Source organism: Schistocerca serialis, chromosome 12 (assembly GCF_023864345.2).
Source record: "Schistocerca serialis cubense isolate TAMUIC-IGC-003099 chromosome 12, iqSchSeri2.2, whole genome shotgun sequence".
NCBI lineage: Eukaryota > Metazoa > Arthropoda > Insecta > Orthoptera > Acrididae > Schistocerca > Schistocerca serialis.
In genome coordinates, this window is record NC_064649.1 from 85,323,190 (window position 1) to 85,345,418 (window position 22,229).

General features: G+C 48.3%; 1 non-coding gene across 1 annotated transcript; it reads left to right on the forward strand.

The window, feature by feature from the left end:
* The first annotated feature begins 18,794 nt into the window (after positions 1 to 18,794).
* Trnat-ugu (transfer RNA threonine (anticodon UGU)) lies at positions 18,795 to 18,868 on the forward strand. The gene has a single exon. It is a non-coding gene; the product is annotated as a tRNA-Thr (tRNA).
* The last annotated feature ends 3,361 nt before the right edge of the window (positions 18,869 to 22,229 follow it).

The window sequence follows — 22,229 nt, forward strand, 5'->3', positions numbered from 1 at the left end:
CTTAGAATAACTGGAAAGGCATTGACATTTCGAGTAACACGACCGGAAATGTATTCCTTCTGGACCAAACTGACAGCTTCTGCGAGTTGCATTGCGTAAAGATGTCCAGTTGCATGGGCTTGGTTGAGTGTAACATCCGTAAATCAAAACTGCCATCGGTGTACCTCTCTAGCATACACTTTCACGCTGGTATTCACTTCTTTCTGATGTGTCAACGGACAATGTAATTCGTAACACAGCCAACAGATACTGAATGATTTGAATTGGTGGTTACATTGAAAGCGAAGACAATAAGTACCGCCTGTATCAAAATAGGTTAATACACTGTACGTTGATACACATTTTCCCCTATGATTCATGACATTATTCCGTGAACAAAAATGAACGTTCTGATGATTTTTTTCCTTCTGAACCTCAATGCGACATCTCAGTCTAACATAGTGAGTGAAGAGTATAACAGTTTCTCCTGTGTAGTTAATTATCTTTGCTTTCATGTTAAGAATATAGTATTTTTAAGCTTTCATAGCTACTCTTCCTGCACTCAAGGACAAAACTGCTGCATTTCTTGAAATTTGTGGTCAATAACAGTTGTTACTTCTAATGATCTAAAGATATCGATGTCTCGTAAGCTGCCAGAAGTGTATGAAGCATTTAGTTGGCCACATTTAGAGCACTGATTGGTTTCATATGTCATTCGAGGACGTTAAGTTACGAAGAGGCGATCGGGCTGAGCCCTCGTGGTCTGACATAATACCTCAGCCGGGCTACTGAGAGGCAGTTGGCTCCCCCAAGCATTCAGGCGCTCAATAATATTTTAGGCAACGAATTTTAATGAATGCTGTTGAAAGAGTTCTGGTCCAAGTATTGAATCCTGGATATTGACAGTAAAATAGTTCAAATTTGGCAATGCTGCTTACCAAGGAGGTAGCGTCAGTAATAGTGAACTTTCAAGTGTTAGTAATTCAGCACCACAGAGCCATGGGTTGATAACAGCTATTATACGTAAAAAGGGAGGATGGATAACAGCAATTATACCGGAAAGGGAAATGAAGTTAGCTATGCAACTATGCCTGTCAGTCCAGTTATTTGTGAGTGTAAGTGAATTAAAGATACTACAACTTTTTTCCTTGTTAACCAGCTCATGTCGCCAGATAATGTAACAATAACTGTTCGTGTTGACAAGAAGACTGCTGGTGGTACAGAGGGATACCACTGGGACTCGTCTGCCAATTCAAGCTGTCACATGGAGCGGTAAGTCCGTGAGAGAAGAATGTCACTATGAGGTATCCAGCGGAAAGCAGATCAGTGTCATTTCGTCTCTGTCGTGAAACTTAGTCTTCGGGTCTGTGCTCCACATAGTAGTATGTATCGTGTCTCCTGCCTCTGCTTGCGCTGGGTTACCTTAAAAAATCACACAGCTCTAGCCAGCGGTCGAATTGTCGAGTCTCCTTTCTCCCACCTAAAACTGTAAAAAATCATTATTCTGTAGGTTAGCTATTCGCTTGCACTGTTCCGAGAAATCCATATATCAGGGACCACGTCCTCATCTCGCTTATTTTCTCCACCAATGTACGGAATTTTGGCGTACTAAAATTAAGAAAACGGCTCCTTACCTCCCGCATTAGCTATTCTTATTTGGTGTGTTGCTGGCTGCAGTCCCCCAGATAAGTGACTGCGTTATTCCACCCCTTGGTAATAGTGCGTTGCGACAATCTGAATTTTGGTTATACATCGTGAGAGCAGAGGGTGATCAATGTCATTACTCGTAGTTACTATTAAAATCAGTCTTGGTCACAAATTTATTTACTCTGCTAACCGGTTTCGACCACGCCTGTCGTCATCTTCAGACCAAAATCCTGTGTGAGCAGGAGCCTCAGGCTGGTGGTAAATTTTGGTTGCTTTCTGGAGATATATGGCGATCTTCTCAAATGGATACCCTTTCCAGCTGTCCTCAGAGAACTTGGAGCAAGGTACAGTGCACTTAGCAGAAAGTCCGTTGACTCTTGGCCAATTTACTCCCAGGCAGTACTGTCAGTTTCAGTGTTCTGCTGGACTCGCGCATTGGAAAGTTCTCTTCCGGTGCCAGGGTATTACTGCAGTCAAAACAATACGGGTCGGCAGCATACGCGCCACGTTCGGCCAACATCTCATTCCAACTGTCGGTGAGGTCGTCATAAGTCACCAACTTGGTATATAGCGTGTAAGACAGTGGGGCATTTTAAATGCTTCATTTTCAGAACATCAGCTGACACAGGTAGGAACCTGCCGTTAGATGCACAGAACCAAATTAAAATATAGAGAACTTCGGTAGGTCGCTTGACCCTTACAGTCGCTGTCGTTAAACTCGTACATCGCATGCAGAAACAGCTCGGCAAGTTCAAACTTGACTTCAGCGAATGATTTCCATTTTCTTGTTGGAAATTAGAAGCATCACCTCGCGAACGGCTTGAAGCTTTTAATACGTCGTTGTTAATGGAGGTTAGATTCATGGAAGTAACTACTTGACCATAAAAGTAAAATATTGACGGGATAGCTTATTGTCACTGTTCTTTGACCTTTCAGCCTATCAAACGTTCGTGTATGACTTTTTGAAATAATTCACTCAGTTCATGAAACAATTAATAGCATGAAGAGTATCAAACATCTGTCGCGAAGTCACACTTGGTTGAATTTAAACACCCACTACTTTCTCAGATCTGCAAATATAGGAATAGCTTGAAGCCACGAACTACGTTACGAAACGTGTCTTGCAGATATTTAGACAATTTCCGCCCCGTTCATTTGTCATCACTTTTACTGCTATTTGTCACAAGCCTCAAAATTTTTCCAGATAAAATGTCCTACAGCTTCCAGGTTTTTTGGAAAATCATTGTTTCTTAATAAACAATTCATTATAGTGCAACCTCTTACTGCACCGTTGTTGCTTACCTCGCATCATCAAATCGGCGATCGAGAACCCTATAGGTGATGTGCCGATCTCACAATGTTCATCCATAGATGTCGTCCTTCTGCACTTTGGATCCATTTGTTACTCATAGCTGGCACAGGTCGTCTTGTAGCTCATCCATCGCTTTGGGTAGAGTACCAACAGGTCTTTCCATATGTATGGCTTTTGCCCTAGAGGTGCCTTGTCTCCTAGCAATATGGCGTGCTAATCTTATTTCCCGCGCTTTCAGTTTTTGAACGATGTTCAGTTGCATCAGCTCATAAATTTCTTGGATTTGTCTACGTTTCCACGAGCTCCTTTCCTGGACAGGCCCAAAGATTCTCTTCATAATTTTCCTTCGAAGACGAACACGTAATTAGCGTCTGGGTGTGAAGGGCGAATGGAACGAAAGTTCCAAGAGAGAACCCAGCAGTTCCAGCAACAACTGGACGACTGGGTAATGGATAAGGAGCAGCAGGGACAGTCGGGGTCGTCAGCCATTACAAATGTCGTAATTCGCGAAGCAAGCTACTTCTGCTACAGCAATAAGGAAATTGTTATCAAGCTGGTAATATTAATCTCGATGTTACTGAACTGGTGCGTGTAATGGCCCTGTTCGTATGTCTGTGAGGGACATCCTCTTGATCGGTGTCGACTGTTCCCACGGCATACGTAATTTCGTACACGTTGAAAAGTTACTCTCGGGGTGTAATGAAAGATAGAACTTCTGTAGGACCTTCTCGAATTGGAACACTAGCATTCGCATTTGGTTATTCGATGATAGCAGTGAAAACTTTGTGATTTTGACCATTTATTGAAGCAGGTACTACAGGAAACGTCGACCACCGAATGTTCGAAATCCTATACTAGTTTGTGGTACATAATAGTCCATTACGTAAACTTTTGATCAAAATCAAATAGCAGGATTACCTTTGAAATGCAACAGACTGTATTCCGGCAGTTACTGGACTCCACATTAAGACTGGGTAGCCGCGCCGTCCCAGCCGCCTTGTCATGGTTCGTGCGGCTCCCCCCGACCGAGGTTAGAGCCCTCCCTCTGGCGCGTTTTTATAGCGTAGTGTGTAGGCTTAGGGACCGATGACCTCTGCAGTTTGGCCCCATAAGACCTTACACAAATTGCTTTTAATTCTGGGTATTTTTGTCGACTCAGGACTGTGGCTCAAGGTTAACTTAAACGCAAAAGCTGAAAGCTCTGCTCTCTTAGCCATTCCTCGTGGACTACGGACCCAACAGTTCTTCGGAAATTTTGCAAAGTGCTAATTTTAACCTGCTTCGACTCTGAATGTGTTAACTGTGGGTCGGCAGCACCGTTTATACTGAGCTTGCTGGACCATCACACTAGCTTGCGGCTGGCAACGGTGGTCTTCCTAAAGAGCCCTGGCGACAGCCTCCTGGTGGAAGCGAGTGTCCCACCGCTGTAGGTTACATGGCATCAGCTTCTGGCAAGTTACCCAGCCACCATCAGTCACGTGCCTACACATACGTGTCACTCAAATCTTTTCCACAACCACCAGTCCAGACTGTCAGCGAATCTCGCAAAACTGGGAAGACCAGCCCGGTTCCGACTCGGTATTGTACTGAAAGAGCTCCAGCAGCCTCTGTCAGTCGGTGTTCCTACAGCTCTACTTCGACACCCCTCGTGGGCTGTGCGGTGTCCTGTGATACAGATGGACCTCTTTCGTGGCCCCTAGAAGGGCGCTGGTGCTATCCTTCTCAGACACGTGTTCATTTCAATTCTCCACGATTGTACTACGTCGGTATGCATCTACAGAGACAGATCGAAAGTGGGAGACAGGTTAGGATACACATTTTGCGCATGCACAGGGACACGAGAAGTACTCACTGCAGAGTTTGTTGCCATCACTCAGGCTTTTCGTCGACGTCTGGGATTTGACCTATCGCACTTTCTTATCTGTGCAGATGGACGAGTTGCTTAAAAGGTGTAACATTGTGGTATCCTTAACCTTTTGGTCGCCATCACCCAGGACATACTGGATGACACCTACTGCTCTGGATAGGGAGTTGCCTTCATATGGACACAGAGCCACATAGACATTCCAGGAAATCAACTCGCCGACCGTCTAGCTAAGGATGCAACTACAAGTGATCAACCTCATATCAGGATACTAGGCACAGACGCAGGCTTATAATATCGACACAATATTTGGAGGCTGTGGAATTGGAATGGCAGGCTGCTACGACCCAAAACAAGTTGAAAGCGGCCGACATGTTCACGAAGCTGTCATCCATCTTTCCAGGTACCTCAGAAAGATGCCGTTAGGTTGTGGCAAGTGGGCATCGACCACACGATACTCAAACGAGTTCATTCTGCGTCAGGAGGATCCTCCACACTGCAGCTGCTGTAGTCTACTGCAGATGGCACGTGTTCTTGTCGAGTGCGCCCTGTTGGCTGATCGGCGGCATACGCCCAGCTTGTCTACATCAGATGCTTGCGGATGGCGGAACAGCAACTACCAAAGTTTTGAATGTCCTGAGATCGAGAGCGGATTTTACTCCAGCCTATAATATTCTACCACTTCCAGTGTTAAAGGTGATTGTGGGGAGAGACTCCCGCCCTCTGGCCGGAAACCCCCCCCCTCCCCGCAAGCGACTATAGGTTCCCCCCACCCCCCTCTCCCCCACCCCTTCGCACCTTCACATACTTCAGACCCTACTCAGCAAGAAGCTGCCTGGGCTCTCTTATCACTTACCCATAGTGTTACAACTACTGTCTCACTTTTAACCTATGAGATTTGCTTACATAGTTCGAGCAGCTAGGTCTCTATATTTTTTAGTTTTTCCTACAGAAAAATAAAAAAGGGAGCTCATATTTAGCACTTTCAGTGAAACAGAAGATATAAAAAAACGGACCAAAGTTCATCACACATTCATTATGAAGTAATGTACACCTGAGTGCACATTTTCATGTATTGTGAACATTTTTTAACAAATCAAAAAAGTAAAATAATCATATGTACTGCAAAGGGCACTAATAATCTATTTGCTACATTATATTGACAAAAGTAATGCAGAAACCATACTAATACCTTAATTTTATAGCAGCACAAAATGAATGTCATATCTATAATAAGATATAAATTCCATTATATAAATTACTATACTGAATGTCGGAAGAGGAAAATTGCTCTGACTGGACTTCCTGAAGGTAGCAGTTGCACATGGGTAGCTAATGCTTGAACCATCTCTTGTATTAGAGAAATTATTTTCCATAAACAAAAAATCACTAACTTTTTATAAATGGGGAAAAGAGCAATAAAATTCATATTATCAAGCTGTTGAAATGACCAGACTAGAGAGAATATAATTCATGATAAAGAAAAATATGGAGAAAGGTAATATTAGAAATGAACTTTCGGAATATTAATAGGTTTCTCAGGGTCAAAATTAAATTATGAGGGGGAAAGGTCGTTATTAAGATAAGTTCTAGGCCAGGTCCTTAATTCAGCACAACGAATAAAAACAAAAATATTCGTATACCATGAAACAGATAAACAAGATACATCAGAACACCTGATGAAGTGGTAAACAAATAAATGGTCCGTATTGCCTCTAACAATCTTCTGTGACCCCCCAGGGGATCCACAACTCTTTTGTGGATACGTGTGTAGCGAGCACGGGACCCCGAGCTAATGTGGCCTTCCTTCCTTTCCGGGCTGCATACCTTCCCTTTCCCCATCCTTCCCCATCCCCCATCTTCGCCCCCCCCCCCTCACCTCTGGCTCTTTCCTTCCCTTTCTCCCCCTCTGGGGAGTATGGTTTGTGCCTACGTCCGGAGACGGACGCTTGTAAATGTACCGCACTCTTCGCCTTCCTTGCTTGTATGTCTTCATCTTTCTTCGTCCTTCTCTATTCCTTACCTCTTCTCTTTACCTCTTCTCTTTACCCTTTTCTCCGCTGCGGCGTTTGAGACCTCTCTTCTTTCCTTTCCCTGTCTCTTTCTTCCTCCCTGTGCGTGTCTGAAGGCCGACCCACGCACTTCCATGCGTAGCCGGTGACGGGGTAACGCGTAATTCCCCGCCCCGGGTAGACAGGTAGGACACGTACGTACCCCCTGGTAAAGGCCAGGCCCAGGGAGGGGTGATTACCCGAGCTGATACCTTCAGAAAGGGCCGATTGGTCCCTCCGTCCGTTTGTCGGGAGGTGTGACCTGAGGTGTGAACAATCACCTAAGGCGGGTGTGCCCTCGGTGAGGGCCCCCACAAGGGAGGAGCGCGCCATCGGAGACGCCAGTAATCATGGGGGATTCTTCCGCAATGGTTTCCTCACCTTCCACTATGTCTGCTCACAAACGTAAGTTCACTGAGTCTCAGCCACAGACGGTTCTTCCATCGTTGCCACAGTTCCTTGTTGTTTCTCGGTCTGACGAAGGTCACGACTTTTCCACGGTCAACCCTTTCATTATTCAGAAAGGTGTCGACGCAATTGCGGGTCCTGTAAAGTCTTGTTCCAGATTACGGACCCCCCAGGGGGTCCACAACTCTTTCGTGGATACGTGCGTGGCGAGCACGGGGCCCCGAGCCATTGCAGCCTTCTTTCTCTCCCGGGCTGCATTTCCTTTCCTTTCCCTTCCCCTCCTTTCCCCTCCATACCCCTTTCCTCTCGCCCTCTCCTCTCTCTCTATTGGTGTCCTTGCTTATGTTGGCCCCGCTATCCTCCTGGTTCTGTTGGTTCTACACTCCGGCTTTTTTTGCGTAATCATCTCCTCCTTTTGGCGTTCCTTGGTCCCCCTCTGGGGTTTGACCTCCATTCCAAAATTTCTCTTCCGTAGTGTGAGCCATTTGGGGAAGAGCACCTTACCTAGTGTCTCCGACGTGTGCCCTCATAGTACATTCCACCTTTTCTTTTACGTCGTTGTCTGATGCTAGGGTGTATAGCCAGCACGGTAGCCAGCCCGTGTGGTGGGGTCGCTATGTACCCTTTTGGTTGAGCCCCCTGAACACACAGGGATCACACTTCTGATACCTGAGCTGTGACCTCCTCATGCATGCCTTGGAGTGGTTGCTCGTCATCCTGGAGCATCGGAACTCCCGGCAATGGCCGCCGTGCCAGACGGCCCTTGCTGTGGCTGGGTGGCGCCCGTGAGGAGAGCCCCTGATCGGAGTGGGTGGTATCAGGGCGGACGCTATGCAGATGAAACGCATACGGGTCCAAAACTCTGGCCGCTCTTCTGCGGCCGTCTCTCTGCGTGGTACTGATTCCTCAAGTGCTGCTTCTCTTGCCCCTTCGGCCTTCCCTTCCGTGGCTACCCCCTGGGAGGAGGGTCAGGCGCGTCGTCTAGGGGCAAAACCTTTCCCCCGTTATCTAGTTTGCACCAGGACTGATGGAGATACTTTCACCAGTGTCAAACCTTTATTCTTTGTGGAACACATTGAAGACAAGTTCGGCGAAGTGGACTCCCTGAGCAAGATGCGGTCGGGTTCGTTGCTGATAAAAACTGCTTCGGCTGCCCAATCTGCGGCCCTTCGTGCCTGTACCCATCTTGGCACAATTCCCGTGTCCATTACCCCTCACCAGTCTCTAAATATGGTACAAGGTGTAATTTTTCACAGAGACCTCATCCTTCAAACTGATGAGGAACTTCGGGACAATCTCGGACGGCGGGGTGTTCACTTTGTTCGGCGTGTTCAGAAGGGTCCTAAAGATAATCGTATTGATACTGGTGCCTTTATCCTGGCCTTTGAAGGGGATACCCTTCCTGAGAAAGTTAAGATTATGGTCTATCGCTGTGATGTGAAGCCGTACATCCCACCTCCTATGCGGTGTTTTAAGTGCTTGCGTTTTGGCCACATGTCTTCTCGCTGTACCCAGGACCCTCTCTGTGGTGACTGTGGACGTCCACTCCATGAGGGGAGTCCCTGCGTTCCCCCTCCTGTATGTGTAAATTGTCGTGGTAGTCATTCTCCTCGTTCAGCAGATTGCCCCGTCTATAAGAAAGAAAAAAAGATACAGGAGTATAAGTCTCTTGATCGTTTAAGCTACACAGAGGCCCGTAAGAAATACGCACGATTGCACCCTGTGTCCATGACATCTAGTTACGCCTTGGTTACATCTTCATCCCTTCCTCCCCCTTCCTTACCCCCATCCCGGACCCCTCTCCTTCCCCCCTCCCCTGCGGCTCCCACCCCTTCTCCTCTGGGCGCTGCTCCCCCTCCCCAGCCGGAGAAGTGTCCCACTCCTTCGGCGTCTGCCGGTCAAGGGCGCCTCTCCCGGGATGCCCCTTCCCGGCACCTTCCAGGTCAAAGGTCTGCTGCAGCGCGGCGACCGCGAGAGCCGCGGTCTATCGGCCCCCCGGTCGCCCGGTCTCTTTCTGTTCCTGATCTTGCTGCAGCTGGCTCCATTATGCCACACAGCCCTCCTCGATCTCAGCCTGAAAAGAAGAAGAAACATAAGTCCCGGGACAAAGAGCCTCTGGTGTCACCAGAGGTCCCTTCCCCGGCTTCACAACCGGATTCTGACCTGTCGTTTATGGATGTCGCCCCCTCCTTGTCGGTGACGGGTGGGGACCCGGCGGTATGACTGGATTTAGCGTGTTCAGCCCTCATTTAAACCATCGTTCTGTGGTTCTCCAGTGGAATTGTAATGGCTACTATCGTCACCTTCCGGAATTGAAATCTCTTCTTTCGTCGTACTCAGCAGCTTGTGTGGTTCTCCAGGAATCTCATTTTACTGATGCTCACTCACCGACCCTCCGTGGGTTCCGTGTTTTCTGTCGAAATCGGGTCGGACCCTTGCGGGCTTCTGGTGGCGTTTGTACGTTGGTCTGTACAGACATTGCTAGCACGTGGATTCCTCTCCACACTACATTGGAAGCGGTTGCTGTTAGGGTCCACTTAGACCCTGCAGTCACAGTTTGCAATCTTTATCTCCCTCCTGACAGGACACTTACACCTGCTGCCTTAACCACCCTTCTTCAGCAACTTCCTCCTCCCTTCCTCCTCCTTGGGGATTTTAATGCTCATCATCCTTTGTGGGGCAGTGCCTTTCCATCTAGACGAGGTCTTCTTATAGACCAATTTATTGCAGACCACGACCTATGCCTTCTTAATGATGGCTCCCCTACTCATTTCAGTGCTGGTCATGGTACCTTTTCTGCCATTGATCTTTCTTTCTTCTCCCTCTCTCCTCCCTTCATTACACTGGTCGCCACACGACGACCTTTGTGATAGTGACCATTTCCCGTTGATTATCACGCTCCCTTCCCGCTCCCCGATGGACAGGTTACCTCGTTGGTCTTTCCACCGCGCCGATTGGCCTCTATATACTGCACAGGTCGAGTTTTCTCCCTCTTTGTTGGGTTGTATTGATGACGTCCTACGTGACGTGTCTGACGCGATTGTTCGCGCTGCTAACCTTGCTGTCCCGCGCTCATCTGGACAATTTCGTCGTCGGCAAGTCCCGTGGTGGAGTACGGCCATTGCCATTGCCATCCGTGATCGCCGTCGAGCTTTGCAACACTTTAAGAGGCACCCATCTGTAGCCAGCCTTTCTACCTTTAAGCGCCTTCGCGCTAAAGCCCGTTATTTAATTAAACAGAGCAAACGGATATGTTGGGAACGATTCGTTTCTTCCCTTGGTTCCACTGTCCCTCTGTCACGGGTATGGGCTACACTTCGCTCTCTCCAAGGTTGCCATCGGCAGTCCACCCTCCCAGGCCTTCACCTCCCAGATGGCATTTGTACGGACCCATTAGTTCTCGCAGAACATCTTGCGACCCATTTTGCAGTGGCATCAGCGTCGGCCTCCTATCCAGCTGCTTTCCTTCATCAAAAACAGCAGGCTGAAGCTGTCACCTTATGTTTCACCACTTGTGAGTCAGAATCTTACAACGAACCTTTCACTGAATGGGAATTTCTTTCTGCTCTATCTTCTTCTCATGATACGGCCCCTGGCCCAGATTCCATTCATAACCAGCTGCTTCAACATCTCAGTGCTCCACAACGGCACCATCTTCTTCGGGTGTTTAACCGTATCTGGCTCCAGGGTGACTTCCCTTCTCAGTGGAGGGATAGCATTGTGGTTCCTGTCCTTAAGCCTGGTCAGAACCCCCTATCTGTTGACAGCTATCGGCCAATTAGTTTGACCAATGTTGGTTGTAAGTTACTTGAACGGCTGGTAGCCCGTCGGCTCACTTGGGTCCTCGAATCTCGGGATCTATTGTCCCCTTACCAGTGTGGCTTTCGAGAGGGACGATCTCCAATCGATCATTTGCTTCGCTTGGAATCCGCAGTTCGGCAGGCTTTTTCCCAGCGCCGCCATTTGGTTGCAGTGTTTTTTGACCTTCGCAAGGCCTATGACACGGCCTGGCGCCATCACATCTTACTAACCCTTCATCAGTGGGGTCTTCGGGGCCCACTCCCGATTTTTATCCTCCAGTTCCTGATCCATCGGTCATTCAGAGTTCGAGTTGGTACTGCTTTTAGTTCTCCACGGACCCAGGAGACGGGCATCCCACAGGGTTCTGTCTTGAGTGTCCTTCTTTTCCTCATTGCTATCGATGGACTTGTGGCCTCTGTCGGTCCCTTGGTCGCCCCTGCCCTGTATGTGGATGATTTCTGCATTTGGGTTAGTTCCTCCTCGATGCCATCTGCAGAACGGCAGCTCCAGGTGGCTATACGGCGTGCCTCTGCATGGACCCTCTCACACGGGTTTCAATTCTCTCCTTTAAAATCGCGGGTGGTCCACTTCTGTCGCCGTACTACGGTCCACCCTGATCCAGAGCTCTATCTCGCTGCACAAAGATTGCCTGTGGTTCCACAGTTTCGTTTCCTAGGTCTTCTTTTCGACAACAAGCTCACTTGGCTGCCCCATATCAGACTCCTGAAGGTAGGATGTTTCCGAAAACTCAATGTCCTTCGCTTCCTTGCCCACTCCTCTTGGGGTGCGGACCGTTCCCTCCTCCTCCGTCTTTATCGTGCTCTAGTTCTGTCACGTTTGGACTATGGTTGTCAAGTTTATGGTTCAGCTGCTCCTTCCACGCTGCACGTGCTGGATCCAGTCCACCATCGTGGTATCCGTTTGGCCACCGGTGCATTCCCTACGAGCCCTGTTGATAGTCTCTTGGTTGAAGCTGGGATCCCCCCCCTTTCTGTTCGGCGGTCCCAGCTTCTGGTGTCTTATGCCCTTACTATCCGTTCTTCTCCCGCTCATCCTTCCTATTATATCCTATTCCCAGACCATGGACGTCGCCCGCCTGACTCCCGCCCTCGGGCGGGTTTACCGGTTGGGCTGCGCCTTGCGTCTCTTACCCGTGATTTTCGGCTTCCTTCTTTGTCCTGTCTTCCTCGCTCCCTCCCCTCCACCCCTCCTTGGTTAGTTCCTCGGCCTCGAATTCGGATGGATCTCCGCTGCGGTCCGAAAGATTCCATCCCCCCGGTGGTGTTCCGTTCCTTTTTCCGCCAAATTTTATGGGAGTTTCGGGATGCTGTTGTTTTTTACACTGATGGCTCTAAATCTGCTGATCATGTTGGGTATGCCTTCACGTCCTTTGTTGGAACGGAAAATCATCTACTGCCACCCTCATGTGGGGTGTTTACTGCGGAATTGATGGCAATTTCCCGGGCCCTTACCTTTATTAAACAATCCCAACACAACCGCGTTTTGTTATGTACGGACTCGTTGAGTGGCCTTCTTGCTATTGACCGGTGTTTTTCGCGCCATCCCTTGGTCTCTGCCATCCATGACCATCTCGCTGATCTTCACCGTGCTGATTGTTCCATTGATTTCCTATGGGTCCCGGGCCATGTGGGTATCCCGGGTAATGAGCTCGCTGATCGTTTGGCTGGGGGAGCAGTTACTTATCCCCCGTTTTCTGTAACCCCTCCTGCAGCGGATTTACGGCTTCACATCAAATCCCACTTTGCACAGTCATGGGCCAATTCTTGGGAGGCTACTCCACTGTCTAATAAACTTCGTGCCATTAAGGTGAATCCAGGCCCATGGCGTTCTTCCTTTAGCCTCTCCCGCAAGGACTCGACCACACTGTGTCGTCTCCGCATTGGCCATACCAGGCTGACCCATGGTTTCCTTTTGCGTGATGAGCCACCCCCGCTATGTGGTTGTGGAGCCTTCCAGTCAGTGGCCCACATTTTGGTTGAATGCCCCCTTCTTTTGGCGCTGCGTGCTAAGTACAGACTCCCCCACACTTTACCTTTGATGTTGGCTGACGATTCCCGGATGGTCTCTCTGGTTCTAGGTTTCCTCCGGGAGAGTGGTTTTTATTCTCAGTTTTAAAGTTTTTAATCTCCCTCTGGTGTTGGGGCAGGGCGGTGAGTGTTTGGGTGTCTCCCACTGTAGGCAGTGTTCAGAGATTCCCGATTCACCTCCCTGACCGGAATCCTCTTTTCTTTCCCTTTTACTCTGTTTTTACCCCTTCTTTTTAAGGCTTGGTTAGTTTTTCCATTCCATCCGTACTTTCTGCATTATAGCAGTTGTACCTTTTAAGTCACAGGTGGTCTTGCCTATGCTGCTTCAGCATAGTGTTGGGTCCGTTCTCTTGCCAACTTCCCTCATTTGTTTTTACTAATGACAACGTGACTGCCCTTTTACGTTTCCCCTTTTTCCGTTTTATTTTTCTGACTATACTGAGATGTCCTGTTAGCAGAATGGAGTCTATTTGAAACAAGGGACTGATGACCTTGCTGTTTGGTCCCTTTAACTTCAAACAACCAACCAACCAACCAACCAGATTACGGAATGGCACCCTGTTGTTAGAAACACACAGTGCCCTCCAGGCTCAAAAATTGCTGCGTACTTCTCTGCTCCACACCTTCCCTGTCCGGGTGGAACCGCACCGTACCTTAAATTCCTCGCGTGGAGTCGTTTATACGCACTCCCTCGATGGATTGTCTGACGAAGAAATTCAGCACTATCTGTCTGACCAAGGCGTCACGGCTGTTCATCGGGTTATGAAAAGGGTTGACTCGAACATCATTCCAACCCGCACTGTCTTCTTGACATTTGACAAAGTTCAACTCCCATCAAAAATCAAAGCAGGCTATGAGATAATTTCCGTTCGCCCTTATGTCCCAAACCCTACGCGTTGCTATCGATGTCAGCGGTTCAACCACACCAGCCAGTCCTGTTCCAATCCGGCCAAATGTGTTACGTGTGGCAGGGATGCCCATGAGGGTGCTTGTCCACCTCCATCCCCTCGCTGCATCAACTGTATGGGTGACCACGCTGCTTCCTCTCGAGATTGCCCTGTTTTTAAGGACGAAAAGCTGATCCAGGAAATAAGAGTGAAGGAAAAGGTGTCGACCTTTGCTGCTCGAAAGTTACTCGCCAGTCGACAGCCCACCGTCCCTCAGAAAGGAAAATACAGCACTGTCCTTGCTTCTCTTCGGCCAACAAAGGAGGCGGCCACGCAGACTTGCGACCTCACATTTAGTACCACGGTCGTCAGATCGGCCAGCGCAAAGATCGCCCGTTCAACCTCACCTCTTTCGCCTGCCCACTCTATGGCTCACCCTTCGTCGGGTTCTGCTAAATCTCGAGCCCAAAAGTCAGACGCCAAGTCTTCAAAAAAAGAGCATTCTCGTGAAGAGTTTTTACGTACTGCAACTCCACAACCATCGGTTCCTCAATCATCTAAACATACCTCCAAGAAGGCTACGAAGAAACACAGTTCCTCTCCTTCTCCGCCAAGGCGTGTCCCATCTACAGCACCACCTGGCGGAAATCGCCCTCGGCCATCTTCTGTGTCGCCGAGGCGCACTGTTGGTGGCTGGTCAACTGGCCGATCGTTGGTGGCAGGAGCTGCTCCTGACCAACCTGTGGATCAGGATCTTCTGCCTTCGACTGAATGCCATTCCATGCTGTCGGTCGCAAGCTCTGAGCAGTCGTTGAGTTGACAGCACCCTTGGTCACGTTCCTCCATTTTCTGTTCACCCTATGTCCATTATCCACTGGAATATCCGCGGAATTCGCGCCAATCGGGAGGAATTGTCGATCCTCTTACGATCCTACTCGCCGGTCATCTTCTGTCTTCAGGAAACAAAGCTGCGTCCCCATGACCGCTTTGTTCTCCCTCATTTTCAGTCCGTCCGATATGACCTCCCCTCTGTTGAAGGCTCTCCAGCCCATGGAGGACTCATGATTCTGCTCCATGATACTCTCCATTATCACCCAATCCCCTTAAACACTTCCTTCCAAGCTGTCGCCGTCCGTCTTTCCCTTTCTGGATACACGTTCTCTCTTTGTACGGTATACATTCCATCGTCTACACCAATGGCAAGAGCTGATCTCCTTCATCTTCTTGATCAGCTTCCACCCCCCTATTTGCTGGTTGGGGACTTCAATGCCCACCACCCGCTTTGGGGATCTCCACATCCTTGTCCACGTGGCTCACTATTGCTAGACGTCTTCCACCAAGCGGATTTAGTCTGCCTCAACACTGGGGTCCCCACATTTTTGTCTGCCTCCACGGCAAATTTATCCCATTTGGACCTTGCGGTCGGTACTGTTCCGCTAGCTCGGCGCTTCGAATTGTTCGCCCTTGATGATACACACTCGAGTGACCACTTTCCATGTGTTCTTCGACTGCAGCCTCAACTGCCATATATGCGCTCGCGACGCTGGAAGTTTGCCCAAGCCGATTGGACACTTTTTTCGTCTCTAGCGACATTCGATGACCGTCGCTTTCCCAGCGTCGACGATGAGGTCACACATTTTACCGACGTTATTCTCACAGCTGCGGAACGTTCAATACCACGCACCTCCGAATTGCCCCGGCGCCCTCCAGTCCCTTGGTGGAACGAGGCATGCCGTGACGCAATACGTGAGCGGCGACGTGCTCTTCGCATTTTCCGTCACCATCCAACTTTGTCCAACTGTATCCGATATAAGCAGCTCCGTGCGCGATGCCGTCGCGTCATCCGCGATAGCAAGAAGGCAAGCTGGAAATTCTTTACTAGCTCATTTAACAACTTCACTCCCTCCTCGGAAGTTTGGAGTCGGCTTCGACGGTTCTCAGGCGCGCCTAGTTTCTCCCCGGTCTCTGGGCTCACTGTCGCGCATGATACCTTAGTGGACCCCGTCGCAATTTCTAACTCATTGGGTCAGCACTTTGCTGAGATTTCGAGCTCTTCAAATTACCCGCCGGCGTTTCTCCCGAAGAAACGTGCAGCGGAAGTGCGACATCTTGCTTTCTCCTCCCAAAATCGCGAAAGCTACAATACTGTTTTCTCCATGCGCGAACTCCAACATGCACTCTCTTCTTCTCGCTCCTCCGCCCCAGGGCCGGATGGTATCCATGTCCAAATGTTGCTGCATTTATCAACCCATAGCCTGCGTTACCTCCTTCGCCTTTATAATCGAATTTGGACCGACAGTACCTTTCCCAGGCGATGGCGGGAAGCTATTGTCGTTCCCGTTCCGAAACCTGGAAAGGACAAACATCGCCCCTCTAGCTATCGCCCCATTTCTCTCACGAGTAGTGTCTGTAAGGTTTTGGAGCGTATGGTGAATTACCGTTTAGCTTGGTGGCTGGAGTCCTGCAGTCTTTTAACACCAGCCCAATGCGGATTCCGAAAGCATCGTTCTGCTGTTGACCATCTTGTTGCTCTCTCCACTTATATTATGAACAATTTTCTCCGGAAACGCCAAACGGTAGCAATATTTTTTGATCTGGAGAGAGCGTACGGTACCTGTTAGAGGACAGGCATCCTCCGCACACTGTTCTCTTGGGGCTTTAGAGGCCGGCTGCCCCTTTTTCTTCGCGAATTTATGGCAGAGCGCACATTTAGGGTGCGGGTGAACACTACTCTCTCCCGTACTTTCTCCCAAGAAAACGGGGTACCCCAGGGCTCCGTGCTGAGTGTTGTACTGTTTGCCATCGCCATTAATCCAATTATGGATTGTCTCCTTCCTGATGTCTCGGGCTCCCTCTTTGTGGACGATTTTGCGATCTACTACAGCTCTCAACGGACCAGCCTTCTTGAAAGACGTCTTCAAGGATGTCTCGATCGCCTCCACTCGTGGAGCATCGAAACCGGCTTCCGTTTCTCACCCAGTAAGACCGTTTGTGTTAATTTTTGGCGACGTAAGGAGTTTCTTCCGCCCTCCTTACATCTAGGTCCTGTCAACCTTCCGTTTTCCGACGTCGCTAAATTCTTGGGTCTTATGTTTGACAGAAAACTGTGCTGGTCCTCCCACGTTTCCTATCTTTCGGCTCGCTGTCTGCGTTCCCTTAACACCCTCCGTGTCCTGAATGGTACCTCTTGCGGAGCGGACCGAGTGGTCCTTCTCCGCCTCTATCGCGCCTTAGTGCGCTCGAAATTGGATTATGGAAGCATAGTCTACTCCTCTGCTCGGCCGTCTATTCTTCGGCGTCTCGACTCTATCCACCACCGTGGATTACGTTTAGTGTCTGGAGCTTTTTACACCAGCCCTGTGGAAAGCCTTTATGCTGAGACTGCTGAATCTCCGCTGTCCAATCGGCGGGCAGTCCTTCTGAGTCGTTATGCTAGCCATCTGTCTTCCATGCCTGCTAATCCAGCCCATAACCTTTTTTTCGACGCCTCCTTTGATGTCGGGTATGCAGGCCGCTCCTCCTCCCTACTACCCCCGGGAGTCCGCTTCCGTCAACTGCTCCATTCTCTTTCCTTCCGCTTTCCTAAAACCTTCTTGACAACTTGGGGTACAGCACCGCCTTGGCTCCGTCCCCGGATCGACTTGCTCAGAGACCTATGTCAATTTCCCAAGGATGGTACCCCTACACTTGTTTACCGTCGGGCATTTGCTGCTCTATGTGCACAAATGACGGAAGCCACATTTATTTACACCGATGGCTCGAAAACATCGTTAGGTGTAGGGAGTGCCTATATTGTTGGCGACACCCCAAATCACTTTCGGCTTCCTGACCAGTGTTCGGTTTATACTGCGGAGCTTTATGCTGTTCTCCAGGCTGTCCACTACATCCGCCGCCATCAGCGGATACAGTACGTAATCTGCTCAGATTCTCTCAGCTCTCTCCTAAGTCTCCAAGCTCTTTACCCTGTGCACCCTCTGGTCCACCGGATTCAGGACTGTCTGCGCTTGCTCCACCTGGGGGGCGTCTCAGTGGCGTTCCTCTGGCTCCCGGGACACGCTGGTATCTGTGGAAATGAGGCGGCCGATATAGCGGCCAAGGCTGCAGTCTCTCTTCCTCGGCCAGCTCTTCAGTCTCTTCCGTTTACCGATCTACGGAGCGGTTTATGTCGCCAAGTTACTCATTTATGGCATGCGCATTGGTCAACACTTCCCCACAATAAATTGCGGGAAGTGAAAGCCCTTCCTTGCGCTTGGACCTCTTCCTCCCGAACGCGTCGTCGGGAGGAGGTAATTTTAGCTCGACTCCGGATAGGGCACTGTCTTTTCAGTCATCGACATCTTTTAAGCGGTGATCCTCCCCCACTCTGTCCCCACTGCTCTCAGCTGTGGACGGTCAGACACCTTTTAATTGAATGCCCCTATTTTAATCCGTTACGCTCCCGTCTACAGCTATCGCCTGATCTATCGTCGATTTTAGCAGATGACACGCGCTCAGCTGACCGCGTTCTACAGTTTATTAGTGACAGTGAAATGACGTCAGTCATTTGAAGCTTTTTTTTGGGGGACAACCAACCCCTTTCTATAGTGGACTTTTAAGCATTCCTTCTGCCTTTAGTTTCTCAAATTTTCTGACTTTGTTTCCATTGCTGCTGATTTTAAAATTCGTTTTTTTCCTGTTTTCTACGTCACGGGCTGGGCGCTAATGACCATAGAAGTTTTGCGCCCTAAAACCACAAAAACCACAAACCACGGGAGGACTGCAAGGGGTAAGTTCCTGCAGTCGCGCTATTCATCTGTGTCCTCGATGGCTCAGATGGATAGAGCGTCTGCCATGTAAGCAGGAGATCCCGGGTTCGAGTCCCGCTCGGGGCACACATTTTCAGCTGTCCCCATTGAGGTATATAAACCTGTCGGCAGCTGTTGGTTTCAGTTAATTATCATTTATTTTAGATAGTTACGGCGATGCTACTGAATTTGAGCTCGTAGGAACATCTGCCGCCGGCCGCGGTGGTCTCGCGGTTCTAGGCGCGCAGTCCGCAACCGTGCGACTGCTACGGTCGCAGGTTCGAATCCTGCCTCGGGCATGGCTGTGTGTGATGTCCTTAGGTTAGTTAGGTTTAAGTAGTTCTAGGGGACTGATGACCACAGCAGTTGAGTCCCATAGTGCTCAGAACCATTTTGAACATCTGCCATTAACTAGAAATCATACTGTAGCTAACAGCCTCGTCTTGTAGCTTACGGCCCTTCTCATGACTATTCTTTATCGTTCAGAATGATTTCATGAGGTTCAGCAGCGTCGAAATACGTTTCGTCCGTTCTTGAATAAATAAGAAAATCATTGGCCCAGAGCTGCTTAACTAACAACGTGAGTAAATTTCTTCCTTTGCATTAGTCACGTCTTTTATTTACAAAAAAGTAGTCAAGCCTAATCATTTAGCAGTCGCTTTACATAGCTTCTTAAATAAATTATCGGAGTATTTCTGGATTTCGCATGTAGATAATGCGAAACGCTTGTAATATTATGGTCTCGGTTCTATAGCAAAAGCAGCAGGGAATAAAGGTTGTTGTTGCTTGCGATCCATCGGGCTTGTCTCTGCTATAGGGTGGCACAGCAAGTGGGCTGTATACATGTTGTTGCGGGTGGGAGGTGACTGACATTTACTTGGACTGCGAAAGAGTTTTGAAGGAAACAGCGATGGCATCTGAAGGTGAAACAGGAAAAAGGTTCGGTGATAGTTCTGACAGAGTACGGTACTTCGCGGACCACACTTAGCACTTCTACAGGAAGGATATCTGCAGTGGTGTGTGATTGCGTTGCATGTCATATGTGAAACACTTCTGGATCGGAAGTACATGAAAGTTTCGGTTGCACTCAGCATGAGTTGTACATAACCAAAACGTACTACTGTATACAGTTTTAAACAAATATTCAAACCATTCGCACCGTCAAGGCTATAACTGAAAGTTGAAGACAAATTACACAATGCATCGAACGATAAATTATGTATGCTATTTTAAAATAAGAGCTTAATTAGTTGTCTCTGTATAGTCCTTCAGAGGCAAATTAATAGCCAGTTTATGTTCATTCCTGTCGGCTACAGTTGCCAATTATTCCATTCCACTACTGGTTCCGATCTCATTTTCAGCTAGAATCGAATGAAGCTAGTATGTCAAATTATTGCTCATAACTATGGTGTCAAGAATCGCTGGAAAAACTGGCACTGGAATGTAATGATACACAATGTTACGTACGCCTGACATCTGGATGTATCATACTGCAACTGGTAGCAGAATAAAATACTAGAAAGTTGGACGACAGTCGGTTTATTTATAAATTCACTTAAGGAGCACGAAATGCGTAGAAGGGCTAACAGGTGTTAATGTGTGCAAAAAACTTGTGAAAACTAGTTAACCTCTATTCTTCAAAAAATTAACGTTTCATTTGGTAATACAGAGGGATCCAAAATATTTATCCAGTTTAAAAGTACATAACTTGCAAACTAATTGACGGAGTTGTCTCATTTTTGGTGAAAGTGCAGCTTAAAGTCCAACTTAAAGATATCACTGTAGGTGTTGGCAATGATCACCGTTAACATCCACACACAAACAATACCGCCGAACTGCAGCACGAACTACTGACTGAAACGTGTTCAGTTGGCTATAGGCACATGAATATAAGATGGATTCTCGAAGTTCATCCAATGTGCGTGGCTTTTGTCGATAAATGTCGTCCTTTAGTGTTCCCCACAGGTGAAAGTACATAGAAGTTAGGTCTGGGGAACGTGGTGGATACTCCACTGCACCTCTACGGCCTATCCATCTTCGTGGTAGATATTCGTCGAGATACGCCCTAACACGATTTTGGTAGTGGGCTGGGGCACCATCTTGTTGAAAGTAAACTCTTCCCGTCTCGGATGGCAAGTAAAATGGATGTCTGAAGCTTCTGAAGGTACCTCTCCAGTAACTGTGCCGTCAAAGAAGAATGGCCCAATCGAGCCCCGGTAAGACAACCCACGCCACACATTTACTGCTGGCAAATTCAGGGCTTTGTCTACATGGACGTTCGGGTTTTCGGCGCCCCAGTCTATGCAATTGTGGCGATTTACTGTACCACTGAGTTTGAACTGTGCCTCATCACACCACATAATCATCTCTGCAAACTCTTCATCGTTGCGCACCAATTTAGCAAACCACTCGTAGTACTCCATTCCACGATCTGTCGTCCTCGTTCATTGCGTGAAGCAATCGTGGGATGTAGGACTTCCACTTTGCCGTCTTCTAAATTCGCCGAACACTTGAGCGACTCACTCCAGTTTCACGGATAGTGTCTCAGACTTCTGTGGTGAGCGAGTGAGTTGTTGTAACACACGACGGGAGTTAGCTGGACTTGTTACATTTCAGGTCGTCCGCATCGTTGTTTGTGTACATCTTTAACACAGCCTTCGGCTTCAAATACGTCTCGAATGCGACGAATCGTTAAATGTGTAGATGGCTCTGATACTCATTTCGCCATTGTCGTTGAACCTCATTAATGTTTTCATACTTAAAATACCACTACAAAATTGGCTTCCTTTCATCGAATGTAAGCCTTGCACCAGCCAGGTTTGCTCGGGTAACTAGGTGCAACAAAGAATAAAACACTACCTGGTTACTCATCTGACAAAACGCAATACAACGCTTGTGTGCCGATTGCCGGAACTACCATTACACTACCAAAGATGAGACAACTCAATTAGTTTGCCAGTTATGGGCTTTTAAACAGTCGATACATTTTTTGGAACCCTCTGTTTATTCCTAGTTGCATTAGCATTAGTTAGGTTACAATGATCAATGGAAAAGATTAGTATGAAAGCATTTAATTACAAAGCTGACTGCGGTATCAAGGGGTGACTATTTTATTCGACGTAGGCTTTGTCACGATCCCCTGCGTAATCGTTTAAACAGCTGAGGTAGTTGAGAATTCAGACCTGGAGCTGTCGGCAGTTGCGGTAGCTGCCCTAGGAAACACACTGGCGGAACGGTTCATTGCGAGGATCGTATCAGAACTGCTCACTCGACGTTAACTAAATTATATGAAAGTTAGATGACTTGCTCTCCAGTGTACAGACTTTACATTATTCACATTTTCTAATGCGCCTTGAAAAACCTCGAGGATTAATAATTTCCCTTACGTGTGTTGCAATTTTACGATTTACGAAAAATTTCACCTTTAAAAGTTCAAAATTACAAACTC